The sequence below is a fragment of the Sparus aurata genome, chromosome 21, assembly GCF_900880675.1.
Source record: "Sparus aurata chromosome 21, fSpaAur1.1, whole genome shotgun sequence".
NCBI lineage: Eukaryota > Metazoa > Chordata > Actinopteri > Spariformes > Sparidae > Sparus > Sparus aurata.
The window spans coordinates 22,161,436-22,171,986 of record NC_044207.1 but is presented as its reverse complement, the minus strand read 5'-3'; the positions used below and the strand labels follow the sequence as shown (position 1 = coordinate 22,171,986).

General features: G+C 41.5%; 1 long non-coding RNA gene across 2 annotated transcripts in view; it reads left to right on the top strand.

The window, feature by feature from the left end:
* Positions 1–465: 465 nt before the first annotated feature.
* LOC115572230 (uncharacterized) overlaps positions 466–10,551 on the top strand; it is a 76,378-nt gene continuing 66,292 nt past the window's right edge. For both annotated transcript variants that reach the window (XR_003982058.1, XR_003982057.1), the window contains exon 1: positions 466–795. This is a non-coding gene — a long non-coding RNA (uncharacterized LOC115572230). The remainder of the gene's footprint in view (positions 796–10,551) is intronic.

Here is a 10,551-nt window from a genome sequence, read left to right as displayed (position 1 = left end):
TGTAATCCTGCTGACAAACAAGCGAACCAAGCAGTCAACCAGCCAACCAACCAAGCAGGTGCTGGTTTTGGTGCTGTTCTATGCTGTTTTTTTTTCAGCAGGGCACATAGCTCACCTACCAGTCAGCCAGTCAGTCAGTCAGCAGACCAACCAGCCACTTAGCCTGGCAACCAACCAGCTAGCCAGCCAGTTAGCTAACCTACCAGCCAACCAGCCAGCGAGCAAACCAACCAAACAAACGAACAAACAAACAAACAAACACAGGGACACAGGTTAAAAAAAAAAAAAAAGTGAAGGCACTTTCGAAATTAAATGTACATAAACAAACAATAATTTGAAATCAAGCATCAGCTAAAAATACAGAATTACTTACTGCGGACCTTTAGTGCATAAACGATTACGAAGTTGATTTATCTTGAGGGGCGGAACTTCAACACGTCGGGATTGTGTCCACTGGGATGATCATCAACGTAACCACCACCTCACACCAACACACACAGCAAAACACTAGTTAGGCTAACTAGCATGAGTTAGTGTCGGCTCAAAACAGACACCGTTGCGCACCTGTTGCAGCGACTCCAGCAGCTGTGGGATAATTTACAACCATAAGAAATAAGTGTGGAAAACTAATTTTACACTCGCTGTTGCTCCCACTGAGGTAAATAAGAGGCTCAAAAATAGCAAGCTAAATACAGCCAGCTTCCCTGGCTCAGGAAAGATACTTTTTTTTTTTTGACGCCAAGTGTACTAGAACAGACTGAAACACCGACCCCCGCATCCTTCAGTTATGCTAATGTAAGTAAAGTTTTATTTTTCCTCCTCTGACATTATGTTGCTGCTTTTTGCTGTTTTCTATACATGCCTCTCTGCTCACTATGGTAGGTTTTGCCAGCATGGTCGCTGTCCATGGTGTTGACTCATTGAAGTGATGTGACGTTTGTTTTTTTTTGTTTTGTTCCCCGTGATGTGCTGGAGCTCCATTTCTGTTGTATTTGACAGTAATAGTTTAGTCTCGGAGGCTCTGAATACATTGAATAGCCATACCCATTAATATGTATTTTTACATGACCGTAAAACATCAGTCCTTTCCCAGCACCATACAGCATCATTGTTTGACTCGAATAAAGAGAAAAAAACAACAACAACATGGAGCCTTGAAGGGATGGAAACAGATGAGAAACATGTAAAAGAAAAAAAGATGTCATATATGTTGGGATATCGCTATTTTCATGGCAGTAATGATGAATATTAAACATGTTGTTCTTCTAAACAGCCGTGCAGCTGATGCAGTAAGGGGAAGCAGCGGTGCTTTGAAAGGATTTTCCCATTTCAGGATTATATAAAAATGCCTCACTCCTGTTCTCACACTGAACATTATCCTCATTACCCTCAAAAGACAACACAACAGCCAGAAGAAGCTAATTAAGAAATCACTTGACTTTTTTGCGTTTGATCCCCGGCTGTTCTTTTGATGCCGCACCGTGGATCCTGACCTCTCATTTCTCTGAACTACGATAATGTTTAAGATACAGATTTCTCTGGGGTTAATAAAATGTCAAGGCACTTAGAATGGATGAGATTTGAAATGAATGGAGCGGCCGCCCTTGGATACAGGAGAGATATACTATAGTGTGCACCTCAGCTGCTTCAGTCCAGAATATGCGGCTTATTCAAAGGAGCAGCAAAAGCATTTTGATGCCTAAATTTAGTTGGGCATGATTATCATCAAAGCCATTCTGATACGGGCAACAAAAAAACAAGAGGCTGATTGCAGCAAAGGAGTTTTTGATACAGAAGTGAAAAAAAAAAATCATCTTTTGGTGTCAAGCTGTCACAGAACAGCGCTGATTAATGTGTTACAAAAAAAAAAACGACACTCTCAGACTAAAATGTGGATACCGCCGCGGTTGTCACATGCAATGACAGTTTGGATCTAGAGGGAGCTATCATGAAAAGGATATTGTTGTTCACCTGACGGGGGAAATCTACTCGCCTAATAGATGATATGATTAAATTTCCTAAAAGAAGACGCATTCAATCAAGATGTGCATTTCGAGGAAAAAAAAGAAAAAGGTTCCCCACTTCTCTGAAAACCGTCGAGCAGTATTCTGTCTCGTCAATAAGGTGGAGTAGCGTTTTGTAGGTATTAAACATTTAGAAGACGGTGGGGATAAAGGCGGATTACTCTGGATTCCTTTTATTTGTCTGCAAAAAGTCATGGTAACTCTAAAACACTGGGAGGCATTTTGCCTTCTTTACCAAGGGAAAGAATTGGACACTGGAGCGGAGAAGGTGCTTTAGCTGCAATTGTTTTTTGCTGATTGATTTAGATGAATTTACCCTGAAATATAACGTAATTAGCTCACAAGGGTTTTTGCAGATTCATTGCCATAGTCAGGGTGCTCCCCTCTGTAGGGAGACTAACGCTGCATCATTTACCACTTACTGTACCTGCGTTTTAAAGCAACTGAAATCAGATATTATAATGGTGCTGCTGTACGGGGAGGCCAAGGAGGTTTTTCAGACCGCTGCTGCAGAATTAAGGTGGTAATTACAGAGACAAATCACATGAGCTTATCCCAACTGTGGGAAAAGTAGAAAACCAATTTCTGAACACATTAAACTAACCCCAGTACACACGTTGCATGTAGATATCTCAGCCGGCTGTAAAATGCTGTTTGAAGCCAGTCTGCAGGATTAAAAGATGGTAAAGGTGCCACAGTGTTCTGGTAGTTTTATGCCTGAATCATATTATTACTCTAAATGTGTCAGTTTTGTATATTTGGTAGAGAAGCACCGATCGATAGCCAGAGACGTTTACATTTAGCAGACCTTTATTCAAAGAGACTTACAATAATGTATACATTCATACACTGATGGTGGTGACTGCCGACCATCAGGAGTAATTTGGGGTATCTTGCCCGAGGACACTTCAACATGCAGACCAGGGGAATCGAACCAGCAACCTTCCAATAACAAGATGCTGTCTCTACCCCTGAGCCACAGCCACCCTGAGACGGGAATCAGCTGGTTTTCAGTGTGACAGGCCATGTCAGACATGTCTGAATCTGTGCCAGTTACATTGACACACATGCTGCATGTCCCCCCAATGTGGCTGCCACCCTGAACAGAAAGGATAAAAAGAATTTTAATGTGATTCAATGTAATTTACTGAATTGTGTGTGTACTCACGCAGAAACGGAGTGGAGCAAAGACTGGGATTTAACTGTTAGTTAGTCAGTACGACAAAGATTGTCGTTGTTAGATAGATCCGTTGCACCAGTTTTCTTTTGGGTAAGTAAAACATTGATTCGACATCTGTGAGCCCCCACCTCGCTCGTCAACCAAGAGCACGAGCTCAGAGAAAAGAAAAGAGTTGAAAAGAACCATTACGCGTTTCTTGTTGGTATCAAAAAACACGAAATAACAGGTTTTGAACCCTGTGTTTTAGAATGTTTGGTTAAATCCAGAGCAATTTCATTGGTGAATTTGCTGAAAAAGTCCTAAAATCAAGTGTTAATCAGATGACACGTTGATTGTAAAACACAGTACTCAAAGATTCATACAAGACTGCCGGATCCCTCCCTTGAAATAGCATTAGCCCAAATTATACCACTCAATCATCACTTATGGGCCCCTGGCACTATATGTCAAAGTTTGTCACTTCGTGGAGCTGCAGAGACTCTGTGTTCTGGCAATATCTTTTCCTTGTGTTTTTCTATTGCCCTCCACCAAGGTTGTGATGTTTTCAGTCCCATTTCTTTGTTAGTTTGTAAGCACTGTAACTAAAAAGCATATTAAGAAATTTTAGAGGCATTTTGTGAAGAATCGTGCGGCCTTGAACACGTCTGCAGTCTTTGAGTGCTTTTCTGGTTATTGCTGCTATTATTTCACAATCTCCTGGACATCAGTAGGCGTTTAGGTCTGCCACATAATCGTAAAAGTGCAAAAATCGATCCATATTATCGTCTTTAAAATGGGCATTTATTTTAAGATTTCCCATGGCAAGTTTGTGTCTCATTTCCATCCAACTGCAACTCCTGCCTGAACATTTAAACACTATAAAACAGGAGTCTAATGTTCATTGGCTGGTAACATGTTCGTTTGTGATGAGTTTTTTTTTTTCTTTAACTTTGCTGCTGCATTTTTTTTTTCCCTTTGTCCTTTTCTGCATTTCTGACATTAAATCAGGTGGACAGTGTGTTGCTGTTGGCTTACGAAAGTATCTCTGTCTTAATGTGACTCTCCCTGACAATGAATAGAGAGTTTTACACATACTGTCATTGTATTTAACTAGTTTGTGTTAAATGGACATGTGATATTGTCTTATATCGATCACACACCCCTACGTTGTATCAAATAAAAAATCCTATCATTAAAAATGTATATCATTGTCCAAAATATCTATACAATTACGAAACTTGTGAATATACTCCCACAAACTAACAGAATCAGACACCAAAGAATTGACGTAAGTAGGTCACAGGCAGGTGGAGATCGAGTTTCCTTTGGTAGTGTTAGAACCTAATTGTGTTGCACATCCGATGTGTCACCACGGGTGAAAGGAATTCTGCTGATTGGAAGGTAACACGCAGTAACTGGCAAGAAACATTTCATGGCCACACTGCTGTGGCTCGAGATCCATTTGTTAGCACATTGGACCCATGACAGATTTAGTACGTCAAAGAGGAAGTAACTTGTCAACATAAACACACATGTTTACCCTGCAGCAGCTGTGAACACACGACATTTACTAAGTGGAACAGCTTTTAAGAGGACATGATACTGTAGAGCACATATCACTCACTACGACTGCATACAAAGAGACATTTGGTAATATATGTGTGACCTGTTCAATTTGCAGCCCTCGGGCTGAAAGATGCCCTCTAACAACCTTGATCCAGCCCTTTGATCATTTTATAAGTAGGCTAATCAGCCCATTCATTAGTTATGTGAGTTGTTAGGCACATAAATACTTTGATTTCACTGAAGTTTGAATGCAGGCTGTTTTAAGCAGAGGGAAATTAGATGTGTTAAATTTAACACTGCTTACCTACCACACTAACATTTAAAAGGTGCATTGTTTTTAATCCCTGTTCTTTGGTATACATGAGGTTTTTCTTTCCATTTTGAGAAAAAGTGGAGAAAAAATAAAAAGGTGCATTGTCTTAACACATGTACATTTCCAGATTTCCAGGTCAGACATAGGAAATGAAAACGTCTGGCCTCTTGGCACTTCACTTTTTTCAAATCTGGCCCTTCTTAAGAAGAGGGTGAATAAGCATGATAAATGCTTTACCCTGACACAATGGCACAGTCGGGGGACAGAAATGGAGGTAATATTTGATGACATCCTCCTGTGAGGAAACTGCATGCTCCAACTGAGTTTGGGCTGTTTTGAGTAGTTATCCCCATAATAGCCTGCAGGTGCAGGGAAGGTTCCAGTGACTCTGCTGGTAGCATTTTGCAAAATAAAACAAAAAGAAAATCACAAAAGAAAACAAAACATTCCATTCACTCAATCCTCTGATTCACTGATTCACATGATTGGCACGGTCCCTGTCCAGGACCTCAGCTGACAGACCTCTGGTTTTACGCTGTTGTGATTTGCTTCAGCCCGGCCTGTAGCTGGTAACCAGCTTGTCACAGTTCGGAACCAACTCTGCTGTGTAGAATGCAGGAAGACGCCGTAGAAACAACGCATAAACAGCAACTGTCAGCAAACACAACACGCAGCCTTTCAGTAACTATCATGCAGCAAAACTGAGCTTATCTACACACTTCATGGCTGAGGAAAGTGATAATAGCATGCACTTTTCCTTTACACACACCTGGAGAGACTCACTTCCCAAAACAAATCCACTAGACTCGCATGCATGCACGCACGCACGCACGCATGCGTGCGCGCACACACACACACACACGTAACCAGGCCACCTTTGTTAAATGCTAACTCCACCAATTTTACACATTTTATTGTTTTTTTCAGGACTTGAGGCTACGACTGAATATCTGAAAAAAGTAGTTTAAAGCCTGTTGTGGCTGCAGAGGAAGCTCATTGTAATCTGATAAATCGCCTCCAGTGATGTCACTCAGTGGCTAACTTTCAGTATTCTTAACAGTATTAAGAAGGTGATGATCTGGTTCTGCTGTATCGATTTTGATTATTGGTTTTTTAACTCTCCATAATGAGTCCAACAGTGTCACGGGAGTCCAACGCTAGACCAGTGACCTGCAGCGCCCACATTTTCCACAGTGCAACTGAACCACTGAGTGACATTTATCAGATTACATGCAGCTTCTTCTGGAGCCACAGAAGGCTTTATACTACTTTTTCTCATAAAATTAAGTTGTACTCCCTAAGGCCTGTAAACACACTTGTATGTAAACAATTGGGGAGACTTGGCTGGTAACACAGGTACAAGCAGATGCAGGTTAGACACCATAAGCTTAGACATTATCGCCAATGTGCCTATGACTGTAAAACCAGTCTTTCGATGTTCCCACTTTGTACTCTTTTCCAGCCCCAGTGCCTTGACATAGCGTGCTGAGGTTTAAAGCTGTGAATGTGTGATTGAAAGGGGATGAGCAGATCTGTCCAAGGTGGTGTTTTGTCAGAATGTGAAGAGATTCACACCACACATTTCGAAATGGGATTGATACTTCTAAGGTCCTTGCTGAAAAAAGACCTTTTTAGTCAATAGTTAATGAAGAGAGGTCATGTAAACTGTAGAAAGCAGCTTTATAGTCCTGACTAAAAATCTTAATATGGCAACACAATTAAGTTCTTTCCCCTCTGACTTATGCTTAATTGACAGTTAAACTAATATACAAAGACATTAAATCTGGTCGTTGGAGCAGATTGTGTGTATTTTTTTGTCTTTTTTCACTTTTGTTCAGGAGATCTCAGCGCTGTACAGTACAATCATGGTCAAAGTTGGCGCTGTAATTTTCTTTTTTTTTATACGGCACAGAGAGCTCTGTCAATATGTCCGGGCTGGTTTTATCATTTGAAGCATGGCGCGCCATCTGCAAATACCTCAGTGAAATTCAAATGCGGTGAAATGCAGTTATCTTTTTATGGGGATTTAGATGGAGCTGTTTGGAGTTGGGTCTTCCTATTCATTTATTCTGTCACCATCGAGCCGCTCAGCTGTATTACAGAATTGATGCACTGTGACAGTCTTAAGCTATTTTTATCTCCTTTCTCCATCGTATTGAGAAATCACAGCTGATATACTGTAGAAAAGTCCGGGATTTCCAACCGACACCACCTGAACTTGATATAGCTCATAACACCGTCTAAGCCGGTGTATTGAGTTTTGTTCCTCTGTGACCTGTAGATCAAAGTAATGGACTATTGGAGGCTGTGCACTCCAAACTAAAGAGGCTTGAGCTACGGAGCAGTTTAATGGTTTTGGGCAGGTTCTTAATTATAGGACAGATTCCCCTGAGTGATTTCCTCTCTTATAGAGGAGCAAGGCAATTGTACATTTTCACCTGATCAATACATTGAGGATGTTTAATAAAAGGTACATGAACAGACTCCATCAAATCAATTAGCAGACAATTATTCCACCGACAGTGAGGCAATACATTAGTCTAATACGTCAGAAAGAAAGTTCTAGTAACCCGCAGCTGTCTAACGAAACTACTCACTCGGGAGTTGAACTTTTCAAAATTGATTCTCCACTGACATGAGTGATATTGGAATCACCTTTCCAATTCATTTGCTTTCTAATTCAATGATATGCATTATGTTGGGAAGCATATGAGAATATATATTGATATTAAGAGGTCAGGGCTGTTTCTTCGCCACGGAGTCCGTGTCCTCAACAAGCCGCTCTTGAGAAGGTCTGTCCTTGTCCCCTCCACCGTTGTGGTCATCTTGCTCGAATGCTCCCGACGATAATGGTCTGATGACTTTTTGTTCCAACAAGTTCAGCGGGTCAAGATGTGTCATCCATTTCACTACGGTCAGAGCCGGTATTGATCCGTCCCTAAGTGTAGCTTCTTTTTCTACCTCAGCAGGGATTTCTGTAGCAGTGAGAGAAAAACACTCCTCTCCCTACTTATCTGGGCCCACACGTCTTACAAGCAGACAAGCTGTAAACATTGATATGCTACAGCAGAAAGGGGGGAAAGTGGAATTATTGCGAGCAAATATTTTTTGCAGCATGATACCACAGTGAAATAACATTGACTATATCCGCTGGTGAATTGCTGAGAAGTTCTGTCTTTAGAGAAAACATATATTTCTTGTAAGTCTTGTTTACCCAACTTTTTACTTCGGATCTGGAGTTATGAGATCTAAAAAAAAAAAAGTAAAGAGAGTACACTTTTTACATTACAGTATGAATAAAATTGCGCTGAGATTTAATGAGAAAACAGAGCTTTTTTATAAATAAACGAGTAGTGAAAGTGAAGCAAAACTATAAAGCCAAAGATTGATCGCATTGCATGATGGCTGGACCCTGATACGTACTCAGTGAAAATATAGACTTCCGAAATTGAAAAAGACTTAGTAATGTCGCTGTTCAGTTGCTTCCACTGGTTATTATTTTTGGAAACTAAACTCTCAGCTAACACTGTCATCCGCCACGCTGTGCTATGAGCGACTTCTTGTTCCTTTCATCATTCTTTAATCATCATGTAGACCGTGTTTTGTGGCCCTTTTTTTGACTGCCCACTCACTTTCTCACACTCAGGGTGCACACTTTTCCACAACACACTGAATATTTGAGTTTTTAAGTGGAACTGCTCTCAAATCAAAGAGTGATCTTGTCTGGAGTGCTGAAGTGCCTCCTGTATGACCATGTCAGAACTGCGGCTTTTTTCTGTCCACTCAGTGTAGTGTGCTTCGAATCATTTTGCAAGCGTTTCATCAGTCATGCATAATCTTTCTTTGATGCACACGGCCCCGGCGACGGAGAGGGATGTTAGCTTGGTTTTAATGCGAGATCACTGAGAGAGTGACAAGGTTTTTCTTCGCCTGCAGATAGCTGAGCCTTTCCAACAGTCAATGGTTTCTGCACTGTTTTTGTTCTTTTACCATGTCTTACACTTTGTCTTACTGGATCATATTTTTCACTGTTAAATGAGAAGAGACGTGAATAAGACACATAAAAGCAACGACACGTCTTCAAATGTCGATGCCATATTGCCTGAATCCATGTTTGCCTCCTGGATGTGTTTGATATGTAAAATTCGAGCACATCATTATGTAAAGTGAGAAATTTCAGCGGGGAAGATGTGTTTTGCGGTCAGCGTGCTCGGCGGTGAGCTAGCGGAGGCTGTCAGCTCACTCTGTGACTTTGAGAAGTTCTGCGAGACCTCATCCGGTCACGCTCAGGACTAGGCTGGACGTGAGCGATTTGAGGCAGTCAGAGATATCATCCATCAGCCACTTCACCTGGGTCTAATGGCTCGCCGCAGACAGGCATGTTTGATGTGTGCATACCACATGCCCACCTACTCTTTTTTATGTCAGAATATCAGCAGGCAGCACAGTGTCAGGGCTCACAAATGGATTTTCTAATCCACTTGTTTGCTGGAAGTTCTTTCAACCCCCGGTTTTGAAGCCAAGGCCAAAAATGTACTTAAACACAAGCATTCCTGTAGACTCCTGTCTGTCCGTCCAGCCCCCTCACCCCCTCTCCCCAGGCTGTTATTGTGTGTTTTGACTGGCTAAAATGTTTCCGCCGCGGAGAGAAAGAGATGCAGGCAGGAAAGGCGAAGGACATCAGGGAAGCTCAAATAATGAGATGTCAAGCAGGGCAGACCATAATTGTTAATTGCATTTATTCCTGTGCTTTTGGAATGCAGCCATGATGCTTTCAGGAATATAAAGTGGTGTCCTCAACATGTTCTGGGTTCAGCCTTTTTTTTAAATGGGTCTGAGTGATCAGTCCTGAAATTCAATAAGTAGTGCCCTATTCCAATCTACAGACATCCCATGCACGACCATATATGGAGCCTACACAGATGTTTAAAAGCAGGATGGATATACTCCCAACAGCATTAAACCAAATGAAACACCAGCTTTGTGAAAATGGCTGACGTCCCACCAGCGAGCCATTAGTCGGCTCTGACATACACAAATGTGTTTCTCCATTAGATAAGTGTTTGAGCTGCATGGGTCACCAGGATAAGGCTTAATAGTTCGACATGGTGTACAAACTTTTTAATGTCAGCTGGAAATCACTCCCAGCATGTTTGCTTTTTGAGTGGGCCGTGTTTGCTTGTTCTGCTCTCTAATTGGCAGAGTAAATGACCTTTCCTCAACTTTTTACCTCAAGTTGAACTTCTGCCGTCGGGTCCCGTCGGCAGCAATGGTTACTCTTCACAGCGTCTGAAAATAATTACACATGTGCAGCGATTCCGACTGTTTAGACGGACGCCAAATAAAGTGAACTCTTTAGTGGGGATAATTTTTCAGCCTGTAAGCAGTAAGTACCTGTTTTTCATCGCAGATACTGAAAATGTACTTGAATTTCTATAGTGCTTTTCCAGTCTATTGACTCACAGCACTTTACAGCACATTCACCTATT